The sequence below is a fragment of the Haliotis cracherodii genome, unplaced genomic scaffold, assembly GCF_022045235.1.
Source record: "Haliotis cracherodii isolate W230 unplaced genomic scaffold, xgHalCrac1.p SCAF_8, whole genome shotgun sequence".
Lineage (NCBI taxonomy): Eukaryota > Metazoa > Mollusca > Gastropoda > Lepetellida > Haliotidae > Haliotis > Haliotis cracherodii.
In genome coordinates, this window is record NW_027266341.1 from 23093705 (window position 1) to 23106562 (window position 12858).

The 12858-nt window shown below is 39.4% G+C and overlaps 1 protein-coding gene across 8 annotated transcripts in view; it reads right to left on the minus strand.

The window, feature by feature from the left end:
- The window catches only part of LOC139450021 (protocadherin-9-like), a 168959-nt gene that overhangs the window by 65679 nt on the left and 90422 nt on the right, over nt 1–12858 (minus strand). The window contains exon 1 of one of the 8 annotated variants that reach the window (XM_071231647.1): nt 5398–5423. The exons of 5 other annotated variants lie outside the window; for them this stretch is intronic. The gene's annotated coding sequence lies outside the window, so the exon portion shown is untranslated. Of the gene's footprint in view, nt 1–4658; nt 4722–5271; nt 5424–12858 lie in introns of those variants that run through there. 2 more of the 8 variants (XM_071231644.1, XM_071231645.1) reach the window with 2 other exon arrangements.

Genomic DNA, 12858 nt, shown 5'->3' on the forward strand with positions numbered 1-12858 from the left:
CGGACACCTTGGGTACTCATTCAGGTAGGTACTGAGAAGGACCCGGGTTCCCACAGGACTACCCGGGCCTATGGTTTGTCACGCGGTATAATGTTAAATGACCAAAATTTCACTTGTACTCCATGGTTACACTGCAAGTCACTGATGTTGGCATTCCTTCTGACTTTAATATGTGTGAATAAAGACAAAGCTTCAGCTAGCTTCAGTGTATGCATGACCAATCAATTTAAACATGTTGCCAGGGACAAACCTTTTGCCAATGATCCTGTAAAACAATTCCGATTCGACATTTTGAACCCAACTCTTGGCAACAGGGGGGTCAGGTCAGGTAGTAAATATGGATTGTCCCAGCTAGAGTTGGGATGATTCCTAATTTACTGCCCGGGTACTCGGCCCCCTATTACCCGATCCAACCAGGGTACCCACTGAATGCCCTGGCAAAAACTATTTAGATACATGTATCAAACAATCAGATCATGTGTACGCCGAATTTCAAACACACAAGTATAAGGAACATGCGTGCATCATCAGAAAGAATTGTAAACATTAGCGACTTGTAGTGTAACCACTGAGTAATAGTGAGTTTTTTGTCATTAAACAATATATCACGTGACTAACCATGGGCGGGGCTGTACTGTGCATGCATGGCTACCCGGGTCCTACTCAGGACCCACCCGACCTGAGTACCCGAGGATACCTGTCTAAACCTTACCTTCACCTTTAGTTAATGATTACACTTTTTGACAAGATACAGCACTGCAGATATCAGCATGCAACACCAGGTTAGCACAAGGCTAGTGAAAATTCATAAAGACCTCAAAAAAGCTGTCAGACACTATCCCAGCTGGCAAGTTGTAATTTTCATCAATTTCATTCCACCCTTCAAGCAACTTGAATATTTTTAAAGCAGTTCTAATAGTTTTTCATCACAAAAACAACATTTCCAAACACGTTCTAGAAATCCATATTCTGTTTAAAGCAGTTGGGCTGATGTGGACTGGTACCTCATTTAAAGGGGAAGAGAAATATTTTGAGGGCTAGCTGTGTTTATGGTCACTAACCCATTAGGACTTCGGGCATAAATTAACCAGCTCTCCACCAATTGATATCATAATCAAGACTTCACTGTTTAAAGTATAAGATTGCTGAGTGCGATGTTAAAACAAACAAATAAACAAAAACAAAAATAAATAAAGTATCAGAGTCAAAATAGTAACAGAACAGTTCTTTAAATATTTGTAAACCGGAAAATACAGCAGTAATTCCCAGGGTGCCATATTTCTCACATCGGGTATGTTTGGGGGATGGATAAGTGATTGCATGTAAACACAGCATTATATGGTTGAATGAGCTGAAATTTTAACTGTTTGACCTGAAATCTAATATGGCTGCCATGGATACACAAAATCTGCCAAGACTATCATCAAAACAGGTGGAAAATTGATATGCACCAGCAAAGAATGATATTACTGTATTATTGTAAGAAGATAGTCAGAACAATAAACATGTACACAAGCTATGCCAGAAAAATCACCTGAGCTGTATGGGAACATTTTACCTTGTGTCACAGCATTACAAAAACCAGAATATTCTTTAATTTATATTACTTGCATATATTTTTTAAACAACTGCCATGAATTTCATCTTAACTATGTACTGAATATTCCTGGTATAAAATAAATTACTTTGAAACATAGGCATTGTACAATAATAATTAAATTCTGTTCAGATCTAACAAAAGACTTCTTGAAACCTATCTTCAGGAATATGTTTTGAGGTGAGGTGAAATGGAGTTTAACATCGCGTCCAAGATTATTGCATTTATACAGCAGCGTGCAGGCACGTGTGTGTGCATGTGTGTTAGTCTGGACTGATGCTGATTTATAGTGCTAGCCCACTGAGATACCATGCCGCAGTTTAACATGAATACCCCACTCAGACACAGTATACTGACTCCAAGCCGGCCAGTCCTTGTTTTAGCCACTTAATGCCGAGCGCAAGACAGGGTAACAACAAGTACCATCCCATAGTGTCTTTTGGTATGATGCAGCCAGGGATCGAACCCCAGACCTTCTGCTCTCAGGGTGGATGCTGTACCACTAGACCACGGAGGTGGTCTGTTTGTTTTGATAATACAAATAAATAATACTTCACAGGGGGAGCTGTACAATTTGTGCTATTTAACACCACCATCAAATATGGGCAGCTGGGTAGCCTAATAGTTAAAGTAATAGCTGATTATTCAATTCCCCACAAATGTACATTATGTGGAGCCCATTACTTGTGTCCCCTGCTGGAATATTGTCAAAAGCGGTGTAAAACCCTTCTCAATCACACTTTACACGGGTCTCTCCCATTACTGAAAGTTTCAGTAATATCAAATGAATATATACTCTCTGCAAAAAGAAACTTGAATACCATACATGTTGGTTAATATATGAAAAATTTCTCATATTTAAAATATATTAGATTGATTCGATGCACAAACAAACATACTGTTTTGTTGTTGAACAGACGATAACGAACGCATCACATGTGACATAGATTCAAGATTAGAGATGCACCATTTGTCTCGGCCCACTATCCTGCACAAGTTTGGAAATCACGTGGAGCATATCATAATAAGAATACAGACATTCTGTGGTAACACTTGACTGATCATTAGTTTTTTCATTAAGTTGTACCCATAGGAAACATATCTTTACGTAAATACTTCTGTTTCTTTGGTTCGCGTTTCTTTGGTTCGGGATTCTTTAGATGGTGAGTATAGTTTAGAATCTTACCCATAGCCATGAAAAACTGCAAGATCTCTCAACATTGGTAAATTGCATTTTAAAATGAAATAAGACAGCACTTCCAAAGTAATATTCTCAAGAGTAACATTTATACTTATAATATACATATATAGAAATATATTTACCAGTACATGACCTAAGCAAGAAATATATAACCATGTTCATTACTCAGTTATACAATGGTAGATAAAACACATTATTACCCACGTGGTGAAGATACAGGTGGTAAGATACTAAATCCGTACGTCACACGTGTGTCGTACAAGGTTGACCTTGTTTTATTCGTTTTGATTGGATAACCGTGACCTCTGTCACACCGGGACTACTTTTTTCATTCATCAAAAATCGCGAGACGTCATTCATTTTGCGATTACAAGGCAGAACTGAAGAAATTCATGAGAACGAGAGATATTTACAAACACTTTATTAAACCAAACAAGATAGTCACACGCATCAAATTCGGTTTGCATTCAATATAAGTTATGCATAGAGCTCCTACAGACGTATAATCGAGCTAGATCTATAAATCGATTTACAATGTACGACTGCCGATCGGGCGCGTCCCTTGAGCGTGACGCACCCGACCATTTTCGCAACTTTCAATTTGATTTAACGTAAAAGGATAAGCGTGGTGAAATGAAGTCTGTTTAAACTATCTGGACAGATATCTAGACTTACTTGCGATGATCCGGTTGTGCCATCGGTGTCCCCTTTGAAGCGTATTTTGTGGCGCTGTTTCGGTAGGTGTTGTTCATGAATGAACGAACACGACAGCACGACCAGATCACTTAAAGTTCACAGTTCCGATAAAAATCATTCGAAAACTCCGTGGAAGTGTGCCTGACTTCTGATTTTGTGGCCCCGAACATCCCAAATGTGAACAGTAACATTCCCTATCTCTAGCGTAAAATGCTGTGAGTGGATCGCGGTTGTCTTTTCTTATTACGGTGGCGACCTTGCCCTTCGATCGTTCGAAGCTGTCACTGACATGCAAGCAGACTTGAGTTTGTTGATTTTCACGTCTTCAGTGAAGGGTGGTACAGTTAACATGAATGTCTTTGGCGAACAGTCTGATTTCCCTCTTCCAAAATGGTACGGACATGATATAAATTCAGCTGATAGATCAAGGAAACCGAACCATTTTGATTGCACAGACAGGACCCCGGCAGTGTGACCGACTGTTGGTCCGATATTCAAAGCGCGGCGCTAATGTGACATTTCAAATTTTCTTATCGGTGTCCTGCGTACTAACAACATGGCGCTTGAATTGCCATAAGTTGAAGACTTTCTTCCAAAAGGATCTTGAGCGTCGGTGCTGGTTTGTTTGCAAACAGAACAGCAGGCGCATGTTGTTAATGGGTATGCATAAACATGTCAACAATGCCCATATTTGGTCATATATCAATATTCATGCGCAACCAGATTTTGCAACCGGTTTCAGTTTGGTCTGTCAACGAACGAAAGTTGTTATGTATTTACACTTAAATATATATTTAACGTGGGTAATAAATAAAATACCACACTCATTCTCGTTAGATACAATTTTTACGAAACTCGTGAACTTTCTATGGTATCTGACCTCGCTTTCGCTCGGTCAGATACCATAGAAAGTCCACTCGTTTCGTAAAAATGGTATCTAACGAGAATGAGTGTAGTATTCTCTATATAACGTACCCCTGAAAGCATTTCACCAGTATGAATTCACACATATCAACATGCACAATGTAACACATGATTACTTGCAGACTACCCATTAAGGCCAATCACAGTTTGTTATACTTGTGCTAACACCTGAATAGACCGGTAAGGGTTATTTACAGACCTGAATAGTCACCCAAAGGGAGATATGTACATTATACCTACATTAAGAGATAACGTCACCTCAAACCATATTCCATCGCAGCCGTACACTTACAAAGCCGATGGGATCATGGGAAACTGAACTACTCAATGTGACCTGACAAATCCATGACAGGAGCTACATTCACCGTGGTTTATGTATTGCATGTGAGAGGGAAAAACGGAGTTGTGCCACCTGCTGCTATTAGCATATGAAAGATGCATCAAAATCTCAGTCTTCAATCTCATATCATGCCGCGTTTTGCATTGTTTGAGGAAAACTAAAAAATGTGAGAATAATTTTAAATTTAACATTTGAATTCATTTTAAAATTCATAAAGAAGTATTTGAATGCTTATTTGAATAATTCCTGTCATATAAGATTAGATTTAGAAAATATCCATTACTACTGTATCAGTAAGGAAAATATGATCAAAATTAAAAGGTTCGTAACACATGAATGTTATCACCTGAATACACACTGTTGAATGGACTGATAAGACATTCATTCAGAGAGTACAGAAGGACAATCATACATCTCGATCTAAGCAATATCCAACTGAATTCAGCAATCACACTGATTACACCCACCCAGAGCACATAAACACCCAACTGACAGCATCAGTCGTTAACTTACCTGTCCCACACCTGAATCAATCCAAACATCCCAAAAGCTCCATATATAAATGTCACTAAATCACAAACATTGGCAAGAGGACATAAGTCCAGAGCATTCTGTCACACAGGTCGTGTTTCAACTCACATTTGATAAACACTGATCGATGGTTTCATCTCTTGCTAGTGCGTATAAAAATAGCAAAATGCATCACAAAGAAAACCCATGTAGCATGACTTGGGGAACCGCGCGGTCTATTCACCTATAAACGCTGCAGCTTGCGTATGCTAGTGAAAGCGGCTCAGTGGTTAAGTATAGAGAGTATTTGAGCGGCAGAAAGCTAGATCTTCAATCAATCTGCTGTCCGTCTTTGCTGGCCTAGTCTTTGGTCACGTCTGTATTGCGAGTCTCTCCCTAATTAACCTGGCCGCCTAACAAAACATCTCTCCAGCCAAACAATCCTACCCATAATCACTACCTCAATTTAATCACTGTTGTCAGCACTCGACCAGCTCTACTATCACCTCGTTGACCCTTCAACAAAATCCATCCTTTTGATTTGACCTTTTAGCTAAAAACATTAAAAGAGGATTAAAAAAAATATTTTTTTAACAAAATGAAAATCAATGTTTCTTTTTAGCATGCACAATCTTTCTGTTTAGAAGACAAATTAACATTTGTCTGTGGTCTTTTATCTTTTTTTAAACTCTACTGATAATATTGTTAAAACACAATGTGTGGACAAAAAAAATAAATTCAAATTAAACATTACAATCAGAAAAAATGGTCATGTTTTGAAAGTAGACAAAAAAAAGGAGTAAACTCCCCTTAGGTTAGGTTAGGTTAGGTTACGCCACACTCAGCAAAATTCCAGCTATATGAGAGCGGTCTGTAAATAATTGAGTCTGGATCAGACAATCCAGTGATTGACATCATGAGCATCGACCCAAGCAATTGGGATACAATGACATACATCAACCAAGTCAGCAAGTTAATCACCACCCAATCCTGTTAATTGCCTCTTATAACAAGCATGGGTTGCTGACAACCCGGATCTTCACAGGCTTCCCTTAGATACTTCATCAGCAAGGCCATACAATGGTTCATCACAAAACACCATGTTGACATCATGTTGACATCATATTCATTTTCATATATTTTCACTAAAAGAGACATTCACTCATCCTTCCCCAAATGTCTGCAATTTTTCTCGACTTAACAAAACCCACTCAGTCTTTCTTCACTGGAAATTAATTTGGATCATTCAAATTAGTCTACCCTGCATCGGGAATAAAATGTAGTCTTTAATTACTTTAGATTAACTATTAATGAACTCTGAAAAATCATAGATATCACTACAGCTAACACTGATCACTAGCCTGGTTGCACAACAAACAATGAACACATGACTGATCACACAGAATAATTTCTCATTTAAACATAATCAATGGGTTTTTTTGGTATTACCTAGGGTTTGATTCCACCTTGACAAGTTTAGTCAACAGGTGCACACATGCAATCAGAACCATTTGCTTGGCAGGTGGGACAACATAATGGAGATAGGGGTGTTCATCTCCTTTAACTTAATTATAACTTAGTAATAATTACCTCCGTCATTAAAAACAGTGACGTGACTAACGTAGATGCCCACCTATATGACAAATGTTTTAGACCTTGATTCAAGGGGTGGGTGGGTGGTTTTTGAGTGAGTGAGTGAGTGAGTGAGTGATCTGTTTTGTTGTTTAATGCTGCACTCAGCAATATTCTAACTATATGATGGTGATCTGTAAATAATTGAGTCTGGACCAGACAATCCAGTGATTGATCGCCTCTTACGACAACCATAGTCGCCTATTCTACCCTGGATTTTCACGGGGCACATCACTGTGGTGAAACTCACAAGCACAGGTAAACTGTTGACAAATCAAGAATCTAGAAACATAGTGATTAGAACCCATGATTGATTGTTTAGTGTTTGACGTCACACTCAGCAACATTCCAGCTATATGATGGCAGGCTGTAAATAATCAAGTCTGGACCAGACAAACAAGTGATTGACATGAGCATTGATCCAAGCCATTGGGATACGATGACATGCATGAACCAAGTCAGCGAGCCTGGCCACCCGATCCCGTTCGTCGCCTCTTACGACAAGCATGGGTTGCTGAAGACCTATTCTATGCCGGATTTTTGGCGGGTCACCAATGATTGAAGGTTCTGGCACACCACACAGGCCAAAACCAGCACAGTGACAACTGGGCCAGCCATACCCAAAGTGAGTGAATGCAGTTTCTCTCAAACTTAAGTTATATCATTGCTGCTTTACTGTGATTTGTGGCATAATCAGTCAGGGCCTGGACACGTCATCAGGGTTCAGGGATTTGTTTTAACCTTGACTTACAAAAATAGGAGTCAAGGGTACCCCAAATAATAAATTTTAATGTCCTCTCAGTCAATGTGAGGTTCCTGTAAAGTAGTGATATGGTGTAGTGTACTGTATATTTTAATAATTACTTCCAAGCCTGGAATGAATCAATGATAACATGGAATGTGGTCATGATTGATGAATGATGTAACTGCTCTTGATATGCAGTACAGTAAACTTCGTTTATAATGAACACACTTAAAATGAACTGACCGACATAACTTATTTTTTAGTCCCGACCATTTGTTGTATATATGCTGTATATGCTGCGGTTATAACAAACTGAAATAAGTGGTCCCTTAGAGTTCGTTATAACCGTAGTTTAGTGTATATATTTTGTGTGTGCCCATTTTCTACATTGTGCCCAACGGATCCACACAAGTGCTTCGTGTAAACCCCTGAGAATGAATCTTGGAATCAAACTCATGACTAGCAAATGCCGACAAGTGAAGCAGTGGGTGAGTGAGTGAGTTTGGTTTTACGCCACTTTTAGCAATATTCCAGCAACATCACAGGGGGACACCAGAAATGGGCTTCACACATTGTACCTATGTCGGGAATCGTACCCGGGTCTTCGGCGTGACGAGCGTATGCTTTAACCACGAGGCTACCCGACCACCCCCCCGACAGCTGAAGCAGCTCAAACTGATTCTAGTTAGAAATGTTATGCCGCCATTATGGCCCTCCTTCTCCAAACTGAAAAACATGAAATACTGCCATTGCATGGTTGTAAAAACATCCTATAAAAGGCAGTCGAGAGCATCCACCGAATTCATGACTACTCCTATGAACACAACAGCTCGTAATTCATTGAAATTACAAATCTGGGACAACCCTTTTATGACTTGCAGTGCTTGATTAAAATTAAAATTTCATCAGCACAAGGTTAGTACCTAAATTAAACACATAGCTTGAAACCCAACTGATGGCAATGTGTTATGTAATTGTCAGCTACAAAGCTTAACAAGATCACCTTGCAAAAGAATTTCTTTCAGTATGTTTCACAAAATGCAAAGACTGTCCATATAGTTTCATTTAAAGGTTTGAAGCAACACCGATACTGTAAATTGATTATGGGAAAGCATGTGGCACCATTAAAACATGTTACATCTGTCATTTAGCCTTCACAAGCAAGGACATCAAGCTGAAACTTTGACAGGTGCTTGTTTCACCAAAATTTCCATTATATCAAAGATAGTTAAAGCAAAGATTTACGGTATTCTGCAAAACTCATTTCGTCTTGAAAGATGAACTATTTCAGAGAAGTTAAATGTGTTTGTCTTTGAAGGAATCTGCCTAGTGTATCACTCAACTCGGAGGAATTTTCTAAAGTAAACAAATTCTTGTTTAGTGTTTGCAATCAACATTCAAATCTGTTAACAATATGGGATGGGTTTTATACATGCCAAATCCATTCTGCACCCATTCACTTGTGGCAGGCCAAGTAAAGATAGAAAATCGACAGATTGAAAGAAACTGTTTTAATCATTTCAATTTTTTTTTACTATTTTATAGGAACGTTTTGAGTTAGTATTATGAGCTAAATGAATACATATGGCACTTTCCTGTATTGATTTCCAGCCTCAGAGTGAACAACAAGTGGAAAGTGGACAACTTTGCATTTGAAGCATGTAATTAATACCCAAAGATGTGTCTCAACTATATCATAAGAAATGAATACAATCTGTAAAAGAAAAAGCAAGGATTGAGTTTGGAATGAATGTTCGCGAACATCTGGTGTCACTGGTTTTAAGTGATCCATTCATATAATTTTTCACCTCTATTTTGCCTTTAACACCCAATGGAATCTTTTTCAGCAGATAATCGAGACTGATTACTCTCTGGCGTTGATGTTTTATATTTATGACCCAGTCTGCAATATTCTATTTATGTCACAGCGGCCTGTATATAATCAAGTCTGGGGCAAGGAAACCAGTGCACAAGTGAAATGTTATGCTAACTCACAAGCTTGGTATGGACAAACAATCTGGGTGAACTGGAATTCAATTCACAACAATTTGTGGCGACTGAACATCCAGATAGGTAATGCCACACTCAGGAATATTCCAACTATATGATGGCAATCCATAAATAATCAAGTTGGGACCAGACAATCCAGTGATTGACACCATGAGCATCGAACTACACAACTGGGATACCATGACATGAATCATCAACCAAGTCAGTGAGCCTGACCACACAACCCGTTAGTCACCTCATACGACAGCATAGTCGCCTCATATGGAAAGCAAGGTTGCTGAAGACCTATTCTAACCTGGATCTTCATGGGTCCACCGAGATAGGGAAAGAGAAGAAAGAGCATAACCAATCTGCATAGAGATTTCTTGTTATCACTTTATTTTGTTTAATACCACACTCATCAACAATCTTCCAGCTATATGATGGCAGCATGTAAATAATCAAATCTGTACCCGACAATCCAGTGATTGATACTGCGAACAATGATCAGAGTATTATGAACCACAATCAACCACGTCACCAAGCCTGATAACCTGATCCATTTAGTTGCTTCTGATGACAACCATAGGTTGTTGGGGACCTATTCTAACTCAGATTCCCCACGGTATCATAATCACATTGATGAAAAACACTACCTACTTCACTGTACCAAACACTCAAGAAAGAAATATACTCTTTGGAAAATTATCCACACAAAATGTAAATGTCCACAATCATGAAAACAAATTATTTCACTACATCTTCTCAAATAATGAAGCCATCAATATCAATTGCATTTGTTTCATGTCTATCATTTCAAGCAATAAAATACCCCTTGATCTTAATCAACCGGTGACATTTTATGTATAAGATAATATGTAATATAGATTGTTTTTTTGTATTTACAGGGATGTATGTAGACATCTGTTCCGTAATGGAAAGTTTCTGCATTAAATATTATCTTATCTAATCTCATTAACATAGAAGCATGTATTAACGTCCAAAGATCTTATCTTAACTATATTAAAAAGTAATATCCTGAAGAAATAGAAATTACAATAATCCTGAAGAAAAAAAGGACGAGGGTAGACTTAGTTGAGTTTCATGCCATTAGTGCCATTCCTGCCATATTATGGTACAGGGCACCATAAATGAGCTTCACATATTTTACCAAGGTTGGGAATTAAACCAGATATTTTTCACCCAGATGAACACTTTAACCATCAGGCTACCTGTACGCCTCACATACGAGAGAGCAAATTTTAATGTGCTTTTATGCTACTTTAAACTTGTGGGTAATCAAAACCAGACCTAAGTGTGATGGGCAAATGCTTCAATAACAAGGCTACCCCACTGCAATATGAAAAGTGGTGAGGTGAAATTGAGGTTTAACGTTGTGTCCAAGATTATGTGTGTGTGGACTGAAGCTGAATTATAGTGTTAGGCTGAGATACCATGCCGTAGTTTACGTGAATACCCCACTCAGACACAGTATACTGACTCCGAGCCGTCCAGTCCTTGTTTTAGCCCCTTAATGTCAAGCGGAACTCAGGATACCAACAAGTACCATCATTTATTGTCTTTTTGTATGACGCAGCCGGCGATCGAACCCCGGACCTTCTGCTCTCCAGGCGGATGCTCTATCACTCGACCACGGAGGCAGTCCAATATGAGTGAGTGAGTTGGGTTTAACGCCGCTTTTACCAGTATTCCAGTTATATCACGGCGTGTCAGCTTATTGTAGGAGGAAAGCTGTTTACCACTTCGGTGAAACCCACGGTGAACATAATCGGGGCAAACCGCAATTCGAACCCACAATCATAGGTTTCTGGCATGCCCAAGGGATGCAACTCTCTACAACGAATCACGGCACCTTAGCCAACTAGGCATTCGTGCCCACCACCCACCACCCCCTCCAAACCAATATGAAAAGAGTGAGTGAGTGAATGAGGGTTAACGCCGCTTTTAACAGTATTCCAGTTATATCGCGGCGTGTCAGCTTAACATGCTTAATGTACGTGGGAGGAAAGCCTGAAGTGATGCAGGTCTCAGACGTTTATCACTTCGGTGAAACCCACGAGCATGGGTATGGTGCTGACAAACCTAGAAACATTAACCAGGGCGAACTGGGATTCGAACCAACAAACATAGGTTTCTGGCGTGCCCAAGGGACGCAACTCTGCACAGCGAATCGCGGCGCCTCAGACGACTGGGCCACCCGTGCCCCCCAATATGAAAAGAATGGAAGGTAGAAAGAAAAAGATCTTGGTAGATTGATCAAGGATAAGAAGGAGAGCTAAGCCCATCTGAATAAAGAAATGCAGAAATTTTAGTTTTTTCTTGTCCTTGATGAACCAAAATACATCTTATCATTAAAAGTAACCAAGACCCTAAAAAAGAAAATGAAAGTGCAATGTTGGTAATGAGAGAGAAAGAAATGAGGGAAGGAGAAAGAGAAAAGGAACGATCAATATCATATTTTTATGTTCAAGAAGAGCAAAGCTGAATCTGATGCTTGTAAACAAGTTTCTTGTACCGAAGGGGTTCAGAGTACTGACTACCCCTGCTTTGATAACAGTGACAGGGGTGAGACGTACCACAAATAATTGCGGGAGGGCAAAAAAAGATATGTTTAAGGAAACTGATGCCATGGCCTGACTTATCAAGCCCCAACAGTCAGATGCAAAACAGCCTAACAAAACTGGTGGACCAAGCTGTCGAAGAGATAAGATTAACCACAAGGAATAATGGGTTCGACTTTCACTTAGCTGCTTATGATAACGAACCAATCAGTTTGACTCCTGACTGTGCAAAAAAGTGACAACTTTTCCAATTCATGTCTGGAGGTTAACATTGTAGTAAAAACTCAAGTGTTGGTCAGCTTTTGTAACCATGACATTATCGGCAGACCATCGCCATTGCCAACTCAACCCAGCATGACGACCAAAATGAACATCATCCATATTGTCGCGATCTTCGACCCAGTGTGCTGCTTATCGCATCATCTGCCAATAAAGACATTATTTCTGCTTTGAAGCCTCCCACTTTGTCGCTGGTCAAAAGATCATTGTCAATGCTGGGTGACACAGCGTGGTGTCCAGCCAAGAAGAGGTCGTGACATGGGCCTCATACAATTGGGACACAACATTCGCACAGTCGCCAACTCTGAATAGACCATGAGCTGATCAGACTTTCAATTCACTTTTCAAGTCTGCTGTCGCAAT